Source organism: Anas platyrhynchos, chromosome 18 (genome assembly GCF_047663525.1).
Source record: "Anas platyrhynchos isolate ZD024472 breed Pekin duck chromosome 18, IASCAAS_PekinDuck_T2T, whole genome shotgun sequence".
NCBI lineage: Eukaryota > Metazoa > Chordata > Aves > Anseriformes > Anatidae > Anas > Anas platyrhynchos.
The window spans coordinates 7,008,736-7,021,355 of record NC_092604.1 but is presented as its reverse complement, the minus strand read 5'-3'; the positions used below and the strand labels follow the sequence as shown (position 1 = coordinate 7,021,355).

The 12,620-nt window shown below is 46.7% G+C and overlaps 1 long non-coding RNA gene across 1 annotated transcript in view; it reads right to left on the bottom strand.

The window, feature by feature from the left end:
* Positions 1 to 12,620, bottom strand: part of LOC110354167 (uncharacterized) — a 110,092-nt gene that overhangs the window by 63,607 nt on the left and 33,865 nt on the right. The window lies entirely within an intron of this gene.

The following is a 12,620-nucleotide window of genomic DNA, read 5'->3' as shown; positions in this document are numbered from 1 at the left end:
CAGCACAGTCTGCAGCTTTTTATTGAGTGGTTTGGGTTTCAGGGAGGAATTTCTCTGCTCATTTCTCTGAGCACTTGAGGTCCGGTGTTTAGATATTCTCTCCCACCAATTGTCACCTTGTTCTTTGTTTGACACAGACTTGCTGCTTTGTAGTTTTATCTTCAGTAAGCTGTTGCCTTTCTTGTTTAACTACGGGGCTTACAGGCATTAGCCATGTGTCCTATCCCTCTAATGCCTGTAGCCTCTATTTCCATTTGCTCTGTGCTTCTGGCATCACTTTAAGCTTTTTCCCAGCCAGCACCAGGTCCCTGTATGGTTTTATTTGCACTTTCTTTTCTAATATTTGATTTTAATACACTCCACTTTTTTTTTTTTTTTTTTTTTTTTTTTTTTTGTAGTTAGTACCATTGTCTAACCTGCAAAACTTCCAGGCTTCAACTTTTAATTCGAAGTTAATTCCCACACTCCCTTACCCTTTCTTGTTGGATGGTGTTCAATAGATAAGACTTTCACAGACAACATGCTGCTACTGTTGTTGGGGTTGTTGCTATTTATCTTCAAATATTTACAGCATTTCTTCCAAGCTTTCTTTCCTTTCCTCCTCTATCTCACTTGGTAAAGATGTTGCATTAACCTTCATAAAGAAAACTGTGGGCTTTTTTGTTTTATTTATTTATTTTTTGTTTATTAGCCAGGCACAGGTAGAATCAGATTTGGATAAGAGTCAGAATTTCTCTAAGAGAGGTCTTAAAATTTTGTTTTAAAGAAAATCTGATTCCTGAAGAAATGCCAAATTTTTGAAACACTTCACAAAATGACTTCACTAAAGCGCGTTTTTAAACAAATGATGGTGTTTTTTTTGGGGAAAATATTTAAAGTAAATTGACCTTGGAGGTGGATTGAAACATAAAGATTGTCACTAGCATTAAAGCTGATCCTCTTGGTAACCAAAAATAAGGATACGGTTCTGAAGTTTAAAATAATGCTGTTAAGAATGAAGGCTGCAGGTGAATGTGACGATGCAACACGACGCGGCTGCAGGAAGATGGGCAGCTTTTTCTCTGCTTTGCTCCCCAACATCTTTACGCACTGCTTTATCTTGTCCTCAGCACCGTGTTGATCCCTATAAGGTCTCACAGCTGCAGCACTGCTGACAGCTGTGACTTCTCTATGGAAATGTCTGCTCAGGTGCCCCCACTTTTCTTACAAATGCTCCCTCTGAACCCCTCCTGGTCCCAAATGATCATGCACTAGGGAGCAGTGGAAGGAAATCCTCTGTAAATGAGCCTGAAGCTTGTTTCTATCCGTGGGGCAGGATAACCTGGTGAAAACAAGGTTGCCTCTTTCTGAAAGTCCAGAGAGTGCCTTGGCTTTCATTAGGGGTCCTGCATCGTTCCCTCTGTAATTGCTGAAAGGAAATCTCCTTGAATAGATCAGATAAGACAGTGGGCACCTTTACTGGGGAAAACAAACAAACAGACCTGAAGAGCTGCAGAACTGGAAAAGCATATCACATATCATACATATCAAGCACATATTTCACCTAGCAGATGTGGGAAAAGCTCTTTTTATGGAAAGCACCAAAAATGACTGAAAAGAGACGATCAGGACCTTTCATCCCAATACTCCGTATGATGGACCAGAAATATCCCAGCTTTCCGAAAACCAGTGGCTATGCATCCAGCAACCCCCCTGCTTATTTCTGCCTTGGCAAGTTCCTCTCCACTTCAGCCCCAGCAGCTCAGCGGTGTCACTTGTTATCCCGGTGACCTCCCTCTCGGCGCCCAGCTGGCAGTCACGGGGCTGGCCAGGCAGAAAGGCAGCTCGGTGCCCGAGGGGACGGCTCCTGGATGCTCTGCGCTGCTGCTGGAGGCTGAGCCAGCTTCTGCAGGCTGCTCCTGGCTCACCCTGCCTCAGTTTCCCCACCCGCAATCAGGACACCACCGCTAAGCTCCAGTGCAAAATGCTTTGGGATTGCAAATGGGAGTTAATTGTCCATCCGACAGGAGTGGGGAATGAGCTTCTGCCCTGGGGGAGCCCCGTGCCCAATGACTAATCCCACAATGACCCCAGCAGGAGGGGCTGTGTCCCAGGACCCTCATGTGGCCCTGCCTCAGGCTACAAAAAACACGGGTTTGGGTCTTTCCCCTGTTATTTCTTCCAGTTTGCAGCAGTGTTTTGTGCTGTTTCGCATGGCTCAGCGCTGTTATTGACACACGCACTGTGTCCACATGCACCTCTGTGATAATCAGACAAAACAATGCTACCAGCACAGACACAGCTTTGCAGAATACATTACAAGTAAAGCCAGTGCCAAAAAGTGGTTGTTTTGGGATCTAGCAAATATGCCTGAGATCAGAATTAGAAAAAGCCAGACAGGATTTTTGCAGCACCGAGGTTGAACGGGGAAAGGTGGGAGCGAGGAGTGATGGATGCACGGACCGAGCCTTTTCCTGTACAAGGCAGATGTGCTCCCTCGTGCCCAAACACCCTGCAGCAGCAGCAGCAGCAGCAGCCCAGCTGGCCTGGCTCTGGCTCGGGCCAGGTACTCGGAGCCACCGGCTCGCTGTCGCTGCGAGCAGCCTGCTGTCACAGGCACTGCCTGCTTTGCTCGCACCTAGGGCCAGCTCTGTTGGGAAATTACAGCTGAACGGAGCCACGACCTCGCCATGACTCCCAGAGCTGCCCCTGACTTTTAGCAATTCTGACAGCTTTGGCTTTGCCTCGCTGACCCCTCCAGTTCAGGGGCAGGTGGCCAAGCCTCGTGCGCGGGAGGGCTGAGGCTCGGAGCTGGTGGTGCACCGCGGTTTGCAGCGCATCCCACCTGGAGAGGAATAATTGGGGAGGAAAATGCAGATAGGGCCTGGGGAGGTCCCCCTTGTCCTACAGGGCTGGGTGGCTGTGGTGTGAAGTGGGCAGGCTGGACGCTGGCTGAGTGCTCCCTGCTCCCTCGTGCACCTGCAGCTGCATCCTGCCCCGCACGCACCGCCCAGCCAGGATCTCGCGGGCCAGCATCCTTGAAAGGGAGGTTATGAGGAGGAAAATGACATCTCTAAGTGAAGAGCAGCACTTCATTGCTTCTCAATCCTTCTGCTGACGCCAGTTCGCTGCCTGCAGCGGACTCCAGAATACACCTAAAAATAAAACAACACCTGGGCCCTCCGCTGCTGGAGAGAACAGCCACAGTTTGCAATCAGCAGCGGTGGAGAAAATGCTCCAAGCACCAGGGGGCGGGCGGAGGGTCAGCCCGAGGCCCTCCGGTTGTGATGCTGATTGCAAACATGGGCAATGTCTCCCACCGAGCACGTCTCCCTGCTGCTCTCCTCGACACATTGTCATTCCGGTGCGGATCTTTGCTTCGATCGTAATCACACACAGCCGCACAAAAGCAGCGCGCCGCTAATGCACTGAGCCCACCGGCACGGAGAATTTGCCTGGGAAAATGAGGTCTTTTCTTAATGAGAGTGGCATTTTTGGTGACTTCGGGATGTGGCTTCTATGAAAGTAGCACAAGAAACAGCACAACAGTGACAGACACTACACGGGTATGCAGACAGGAGGGATACATCTCTGATCCCCAGGGAGAGGGGGTGACGGGTCAATGTGTTATGGGTTTGGTACCTTGCTCCAGTGACTCCTACACTTGGGGTCACGATGCTCATGGTTGCTCTAAGGGAGGCTGGGTGACAGCAGGGCTTTCTGTGCCATGCTCCATTTGGTACGTAGCACAACTCAGAGGCAAGGAGCAGACTGAAAACCACTTTTAGTAAAACCATCAGAATTAGCAAGGATTAAATATTTGTGGGGATGAGAGACAGAAAGGGAGATCACAGAGGCTTATTCTTTACAACTAAATGACTCTGTTGCAGCTGGGGTGAGCATACTGTTCTCAAATGAAAGAAAAGGTGCAAACACTCAGCTCAGTTCAACTAATCATGAACAGTAGCTTCCCCCGTCGCTCACTGGATGCCAGACCTGTGCCACAGTTGGGTACCGAGGGGTGGGAGGAAGGCGATGGGATGGTCCTGGTGCCAAGCTCTCCATCCTCGAACCACCCACAGAACATCACCCTGTCTCAGGAGGGTTTGAGAGACTTCATGTTTTCAGAATAGTTTAGGTTACAACTTCAGAAGAAAAAGCCAATAGGATTTTTTTTCCCCTTTTTTGTTTCCCCAACTCCAGTGGGGGATCTGTATATGCCAAAATGCAACAAATTGATGAAGTTTATACTGGGGAAACCAACTTCTTGGTACCCAGGAGTCACCCAAGCCATGATGTATCAGGCTGACAGCTACCCAGAAACCGCCAGACACGGAGTCTGTTTGAGGCTACGTTTTCACAAGTGAGTGTGAAATCCAATTTCTAAGACCTCTGAAATATTGTTTGCAAACATTTCCATGTGAAAGGGAATAAAATATTTTATCTGGAAAGATCACAGGGTAATGGCAAGAAGAGAAGTAAAAAGGTTGTCTGATCTGCTACTGCAATTCTGATAAAAAATTCACTACCGGGTGATTCAGAAGAAGGTTTAACATACCTGCTCATCAGATCAGATCTAACACGTTTAATTGTGCATTTCTTCCCACGGGAGGTCATTTTTGCCTAACCTTGTCTGATAATTAGATTATGTTGCAGAGATTTAGTCATTATAAATTTCAACCTGTATCATGTTTTTCTGGACATAGCTCGCGCTGAGGTTGCAAACTCTTTGATTCCTCCTAAATTATTCGTTTCATTAATATCCTGTGGCAACAAATTCCACAGGTTCGGTTTATCATTTACGTGGAGGGCTTTCCCACCCTGTCTGTGTTACCTGTGTCGTGTCACCCTCATTTCTTCCTCCTGCGTGTTAGGCTGCCAGCTCTCCTGGCTGGATTTCTCTGAAGGAGCGTGTTTTTATAGGCTGAGCTCATCACCTTGTCTGCAGCACCTCCCGTCATTGCAGGCTTCACACAAACCAGCACTGCCAGGGCTGTAGGACATGCTCAGGCTTCAGCATTTACGGGACGAGGTGCTTCATCCTTGGAGACAGAAATGTGTCTTGCAGTGTTAGGAAGCTGGAAGCATGGGCAGATAGCAGTGCAGGAGCAACAGCGCAGGTTGGGGTGTTTTGGAGACTGTTTTGGGATAAGCTCTCTGCAAAGCCTTGCCCTGTTCTGCCTGTACAGCCCAGGCTGTGTCTGGGCACATCCTTCCTGGGGTAAGTCCTACAGCACCAAGGCAGGTTTTCTTCCAGCAATGTGTGTACATCCACACTTGTTTTTTTGGCTCTTCCAAGCTTCCATTTCAAGAGAAATTAAAGCAATACCATTGCACAGCCCATGCTGCCTTGTTTTGTAAAGAACGAGCATTTCACTCCTTGAGCAAGGGAAACACGGACCGTTACTCTTCCTTTACACCAATTTCCGTGGGTTTTCAGCTCAGGTGCTGAGCTGCACAAAGCATCATCATCCAGCCCTTTGATGACTTCCATCTTTCTCCTGAGGATTACTGATGAAAAAACGCAGAGCAAACATCCCAGGGAGAAGACTCCAGGGAGTTCTTTCTCTGTATGCACTGGGTAGGAAATGTGTTGTTCATCTCACCTGGGAAAGAGGTGGGAAAAACAGGGCTGGAGAAGCTCAAATCCAAGGCAGAGTATGATGGCACTGTGCAAGCCAGGGCAGAAGGATCGATCTCATCTGCTCAGGTACGCTGAAAAATGTGTCAGTCACACAGCGGTTTACAAGGCAGTGTTTAACTTAATTTCAGCTAATATGCAGAAATGTTTCTAATAACAAGCTGTCAAAAGAGCATGGGAACAGACAAGGAAACAGACAGGAGGCAGAAAGAGGAGGAGGAGAGGGGAAGGAGGCGTGAGAAGAAATCTCAACCTCTCTCCATCCTGTGCTCCAGGCTCAAGTGCTTCACCTGTGCCAGTGTTTGCCCTCTGCCCCCGGGCAGGTGGCTCTGGAGCTCAGCTGTGCCACTCCACCTCTGCTTCCCCAAACCTCTCCGAGCTCCAGCAGCAGAGCTCCAGCCTCCATCCCTCCTGCCCCGGCCCTTCCAGGTAAATCCAGCCTCCATTCCCCGACTTGTCCCTCCCAAATCCCCGCTCTGGAACAGACGGCGACTGCTTTCACCCTTAGCTACCTCTTTGCTCCACGCTTTCCTCTCCTCTTCATTTCCTCCTCCCCTCGGGATATTGATGCAGGCTGGAGTTTCCCATTAAAGCAGCCACTCTTGTAGAAAGGGGAGCTGACATGATTAATGCCATTCGGTGGGGAAGGCGCGAGCGCAGCCGGGGAGCGAGGAGACGGGCACGTCCCCATCAGCAGCTCATTAGCATCTGCCCGGAGAGGCAGCAGGCACCTGATGGACACAATTCTCCCCGCTCTACTTGCTGCTGGGTGCAAACTTTAGAGGCCCAAGAGGCAGGAGAAGCTGCTCTCTCTTTCCCCCCTCTTCTTTAATCGGATCTGTGCCCAAACCGTGCGCCTTACATCAGGTTGCCTTATCCCAACACTGCACTACATCACCTCGCAGGCTCAAGAACCCCAGCCCAGGGAAAAGAAGGAAAAGGACACGGACAAAAAGCCTGCAGACACAGCCAGCCCCCTGCCTGCATCTCCTGGAGAGAAGGCAAAATACCTGGAGCAGGGCTGGGGGCAGCGCACTCTGGCAGCGGCATGGGCACTGAGCTCGACCAGAGGACACCCTCTGGGGGACGAGGGGGGCTGTCCACTAACACTCAGCTGAGTGAAGCCCCCTTATGCTCAGAGGACAGGGAACCAAGACCCCTCAGCAGCATTATTAAAAGCGGCAGGTTGGCTTACACGAGCCGGAGGAGGCTGGTTCCTCCCACTGACGAGCGGAGGAGGCGATGGTGATTAACTTCTGGCCTCTGCAAACTTCCCAGCATCACCGCAACACGATCAGGATCCTACATCTTCCCCATAATTGTTTGACCTAATGGCTAATCACCCCCACTACTTAAATAAGCAAATCAAGGAATGAGTGACTGAAAGAACCCCACGAGATCTCTTGGTTTTTAAATTGAATTTGTTGCCTTCAGCTTGCAGACACTGGTTTTCTGTGTGCCTTTTCCAGACTGAGGAGTCTTGTAGCACCTTGTACCTCCTCATGCAGGTCCCCATAAAGAGCTCCAATCATTTCCAAGTCACCATCCCCAGTTTGTGCTGTTAAAAAACTTTACAAATCATTCCAGAAAAAGTGTTGAAAACCAGCAGCCCTGACACTGATCTCTGTGTAACATCTTAGACGTAGTCTTGTGCTTTTTTTCATGTTTGCTTTATGTTTTGTTTGTTTGTTTTTTCCCCAGGTTATCCAATGCCCTTGGACACCAGCAGCTATCCAATTTCAGATGTGTGAGGGCTCTTCATCTATAATGAAATTAGCACAATAAAGTAGCAGAGAGCTGGGAATTACTTAAACAAAAGTCAATCCATTACGTGTATACACACTCCTATGAACCAACACTGCAGTCTCAGAGAATAAAACCAATTCTGTTTGAAATATCCTTTTTTCTACAAAATCATATTGAAAAACCTTCATTTTCTTTCTCCCTTTTGATTTGTCATTGATTGGCATCAGCTTATGCACTCCCAATGTTTTGCCTAAGACCGATACCGTGCTCCCCATCACACAGCAACAACCTCCCAGACTTTTTTAGAATACCACGACTGTCTGAGCATCACAGAGGAACTTTCCGTGGTGCCGGCTTTATTAGAAGCTCAAGTCAGCAGACCAAACGAAAGTTCAGCTAATTCTTCAGTGAGCCCTTGTGCAAGCTTTCTGTGTCTGCTGAGTTTAAGCTGTTACTGCCGTCTGGGTACCTGCCTTGTTTTCCGAAGCGCTGTAAAGCACTTCATTATCATATAATATAAATGTCCAGCTGCTTCTTTCTCGGCACTTGAATTGCTTCTTCGCCTGTGAATGTATCTGCTTTTTCATTTCATTATTGATAATTTTGCTGTTTCCATCCAGGAGTGCTTGGCTGGGATTTCTTTTGTTTCTCTCATCCCTCGCTAATTTCCTTTGCCCTTCCAATCACGATTTTCTTTTTCTCTGAAGTTTTTCGCCTTCCTTATCAACATTCTGCACTTCCTAATTTCTCATTTGCAGTAATCCTTTCCCATTTCCCATCTTGAATCCTCATTGGAATTTTTTTAATGTATGGATATAGATTTCTCTTGCCGCCTTCCTTTGTAACAGAGCAAGGCTTGGACTCCAGCCAAAGTTGTCTTCTTACTTCATATGAAATTGTTGTGTTTTGGCTATCTAATAAACTCCTCTTCCAGAATCCCCAATTTGCAATCAGCGTTTTCTCTGACTGCAGTTTCTCTGCTAATCAATTTCATTTGTAATTTTTCTCAACTTTTGAAAATTAATGCTTTTGAGACAGCAAATGTACTTATTACTGGTTATGACTATCCTCTGTTTGCCCATATTAAATCTTTCTCAACTATGCAAACAGCTGGGAAGTAAAGAATAGAGAAAATTGTCCAGAAAGTTCTTAGAACATGCTAACAAACAAACAAAAAACAGTAAGAGGTAAAGAAGCAATTCCTTGGTAAAGGGATTTGAAATTATAATGGTAGAGGATTTGAAATTGAGACAATGATTTCGTACTTTTGGAAGAAGGCAGAAGTGGAAGAGTTCACTTCCATGATGCAGACCACAGTTCCCTTACTCAACTCATTCCTTGGCTTGAAGCCTTGGCTTCAATTCTGTGCATGGCTTTGGCTATCACCTTATGAAACTGTAGTGTTGTAGAAACATCTAGGTCAGAAGGGACCTCATGAGCTCATTTAATCCATCCTCCTGCTCCAAGCAAAGTGAACGCTGAACTCAGACAAGGCTGCTCAGGGCTCTGCCCAGTCAGGTCTCAGAGACCTCCAAAGCCCAAACCTCAAAGACTCCCAGAGGGCTGGCAGACTCCGATGGTAGTGCAGAGGTAGTGTAGAGGGTTGGTTTCCACCACCTGCAGAGGGACGATGTCACTGCCGTGGCAATGACAAGGAAAGGAGGTCCAGCTTTGGGGCATCGGCCTCTTGAGGTCTCTGGCAATCCTTTTTCCTATGATTCAATGAATGCTGCTTAAGCAACAACCTGCTTCCACGGTAGCAAGCAATTTATCTTTATCCCACATAATGGTTCCTTTTGCAATAGAGTTACAAGAAGTGCCATGTGTGACCGAACCCCCTGGAAAACTGCATTTTTTAAAGTTATTCTACCATTTACATAGGATTTTCATGAGATATGGCTTCATACAGGAAGACCTCTCATGCCTCCCCCCCATACCATGTGAGCAGTGCTTACAGAGAAACCTTTCCTGCTTCTGTGACTGCAGCTTGCTGAGGATCGCTCCCATGCTTCATCTGGACACAGTGACTACCTGAGGGGCAGTGACATCTCCACCAAAATGTATGTGCTCATTTTACTCCCTTAGTTAAAAGCTTGTCTGTCCTGGCTCCCCTTGTAGGCAACGGAGAGATGTTGACTTGCCTATGTGTAGTTCCAGGGGAGACTAATTGTTTTAATTAGACTTTTTATTAGTATCTGAAGTTAGGCAGCTTGAATGCCTCTCCCTTGATCTACGTGCATGCCAGAAGCCTGGTTTCTGTGTTATCAATTACTCTAAAGCCTCCATCTTTCCACTGCCACCTCCCCAACTTTTACCTATGTTTTTTCCTCTACACCATGAGATACAGCCCCTGGATTTCAGGCACGCCAGTTATAAAGATAATAAAAATTCAGTGAGAAAAGAGAACGGTTATTAGCCAGCATGGGGACTTAGTTCCTTAACTTTTGCTCATTACTCCAGACTGAAACCCTGGCACGGTGAAGCCCATCTGAGCGCTTCCCCACCAATTTGAGCTGGAGCACCAGCTCTCGTCTCCCTCCCTTTCCTCCCCTTTCTGCTCCTCCACTTTCTTCTTCCTTTAAGCACCCTTTGAGTTGACATTCAGTCTACTTTGGTACGAAGTTCCCTCAGCAGTGAAGAATGAGACTCGGTGACCATCCGTGTTCCTCCTTTCTCATGCAAATCACCTTGCAGGGCTCAGGAAGTGGCCTGACATACGCAAATCAGACACACGGATGAAAAGAGATCGTTATCAGATCTATGCTCTTGACTTAGATAAATAAGCATTGGACATGATTCTCCACTCATTAAAGTGTCTTCCTCAGGAGATGGCTGACAGTTCATTAAATAAGATGAAATATTATTATTTAAACTCAAGACTGATCAGACTGGGTGGAAACTTAGTCTACTGTATTCATAATTTCCTGCGCTGACAAGCAAGTTCTTGAAAACACTCCTCTGAAGTGGCTGACCCTCACAGAAATTGAGATCCTGCTGTAATTGCCAACTAACCGAGCAAGTCCTGCCATTTAGCTGGCAGAGCTCTGTGCTCGTCAGGCGGGATTGCAGATTTAGCCCCCGGTACCAAAGGCGATGGCACCACAGCTCCCAGCTCTGCTCGTGCACCGAGCTCCTCACCCCATGTGCTCCCAGCAAGGTGGCCTAGACCCAAGTCCCAAGCCCCAGCCCTGTGGTTTTCCATTTTTTCCATTCAAGCAACCATTTGAGCCACTTTTCCATCAAAGCCTGCTGCCAGTTGGCAGCAAGACGAGCTGCCGGCAAAGCAGGACTCGAGAGGATCTGGCAGCACCATCCACCGCCAACCCCAACTGGCCGTCCTTATTTATGCCACTTCATTTTATACCCCAAATTCAGCTTATTAAACCTCCTCTCCAAGGCGGCCCTGCATCCGATACAGGGTCATTCATCTTCAGGACAAGTGTCTATTGATCAGCTGTTATCCAATTTACAATAGCCGTGTAATACAACCTGAACTCAGTGGGCTCAAGAGGGAATTCAGAGTGAGACCAAGGAAAGAACCTTCTATAAACTCGTCGGTGAAAACATAAAGTGCATTAATAGATGCTGAAGCTTTACAGCAGAAACCCCAGCCTCCAGCACGAGAACGATGTAAGAGCAACAGGAACAGTGCCAGAAAATAACCCCTCCATGCCATCTCCACCTGCAGGGAGGAGAGAACGTTTCTGACCACGTTGTGACAGCAAAAAGAGGAATTCATGCCCAAGAAACTTTACAGAGAGAGTCCATTAATGCCTCCTAAACCCTCAGTAATATGCAAGGGTTATACTTTTTTTTTCCCCGCTGAACACAAAGAGCAAATACCTACTTTCATGAAGAGTGACCTTTACAGTGCACCGGGAGAATGAAAGAACAAGGCGAGAAGAGAGGCAGCTCTTTGTGAGCGGGGCTCCGCACAATGCGGGCATTGACTCTCAAGGTTGGTGCTGGACTGAGCCCAGGGAGGGTCCTTGTCCCTGCTGGCAGCAGAGCTCTTCACAGACGCCGTGCTGCTGCCTGGAGAACAGAGGTGTGCTGACAACGCGGCTCCGTGGCAGCAGAAGAGCTGCCTGGGTGCTTCTCAATACGCCTGTTTTTCTTTGCAAAAGTCCAGTTCTGTGAAATCATAACTGTTTGCAGGAAAGGGTCAGTTTAAATCAACCTTTTTTTTTTTTTTTCTCCTCCACTTTTCTTTTTTCCTTTTTTAAAGAGAAGGTGCTGCCTGTTTTTTTTATTATTTTTTATTTTTTATTTTTCTTGTGTGTGTGGGAGTGGTTTTTGTTTATTTTTTCCCCCTGATTGAAATGTGTTTTCTTACAACATTTCAGCTAAGGAAAAACTAAGCCAAGACACCAACATGACCAGAAAGACCACAAAATAAGAAAATTGAAAAGAAATGTTTCTTTATGCTTCTTTTAAAACAAAACAAAACAAAACAAAACAAAACAAAACAAAACAAAACAAAACTTCAGACTTCTAAATTTTCACCTAGATTTGATATGGGAAAAAAAAAAAAAAAAAGGCAAAACTTGATATTTTCCCTTGGACAAGAAGCCCCGTTTTATGCAGCTCTGTATCTCGCTTTTCTTGTAGTAATTTTGCAGGACATGAATGCTGATGTTACAGGTAAAGTAACTCTATTTTGCACCTTCCTCTGATTTCTTTTTTTTTCCCTCTTTGATGTTCACCTCCTACTAGAACATTTTCACTGATATCATTCTCAGGCTGAATACGACCTGATTCACATCTCATGCCAATTACCCTGACATTGTCAGAACGAAGCTAGTTTACACTAGCTGAGGAATATGATTACTTTGCAGTGATACCAGCCCTCTGCCTCCCCACTTGAGATTTCTGGCCAGGTTGTAAGCTTTGAATGCAACCTAACTCCTTCCCTCCCTCTCCCCCAAAAGAGGGGGGATTAACTCCAGTATTTGTTAAAAAATAATAAAAAAGAGGTGAGAACATAGCTGGAAAAAGTGGATTCCTTTACGTTATTCATGATGCTGAAGAAGTGAACCTGTATCCCTCCCAGGCTACATTCTCCTTTATATTAGAAATGCAGAACAGAGAGGATGATGTACAGCTTGGCAAACCCCATTCTTCATAGGCCAGGTCCCAAAAGTCACAGTGGCAAACAGAATTAATTGACTACATCGGTGGCAACCTCTCTCAAACCTGCTTACGACTAGCAGTGATCGGGGCTGAGCAAGAGGAAGAGGAAAGAACAGAAGTG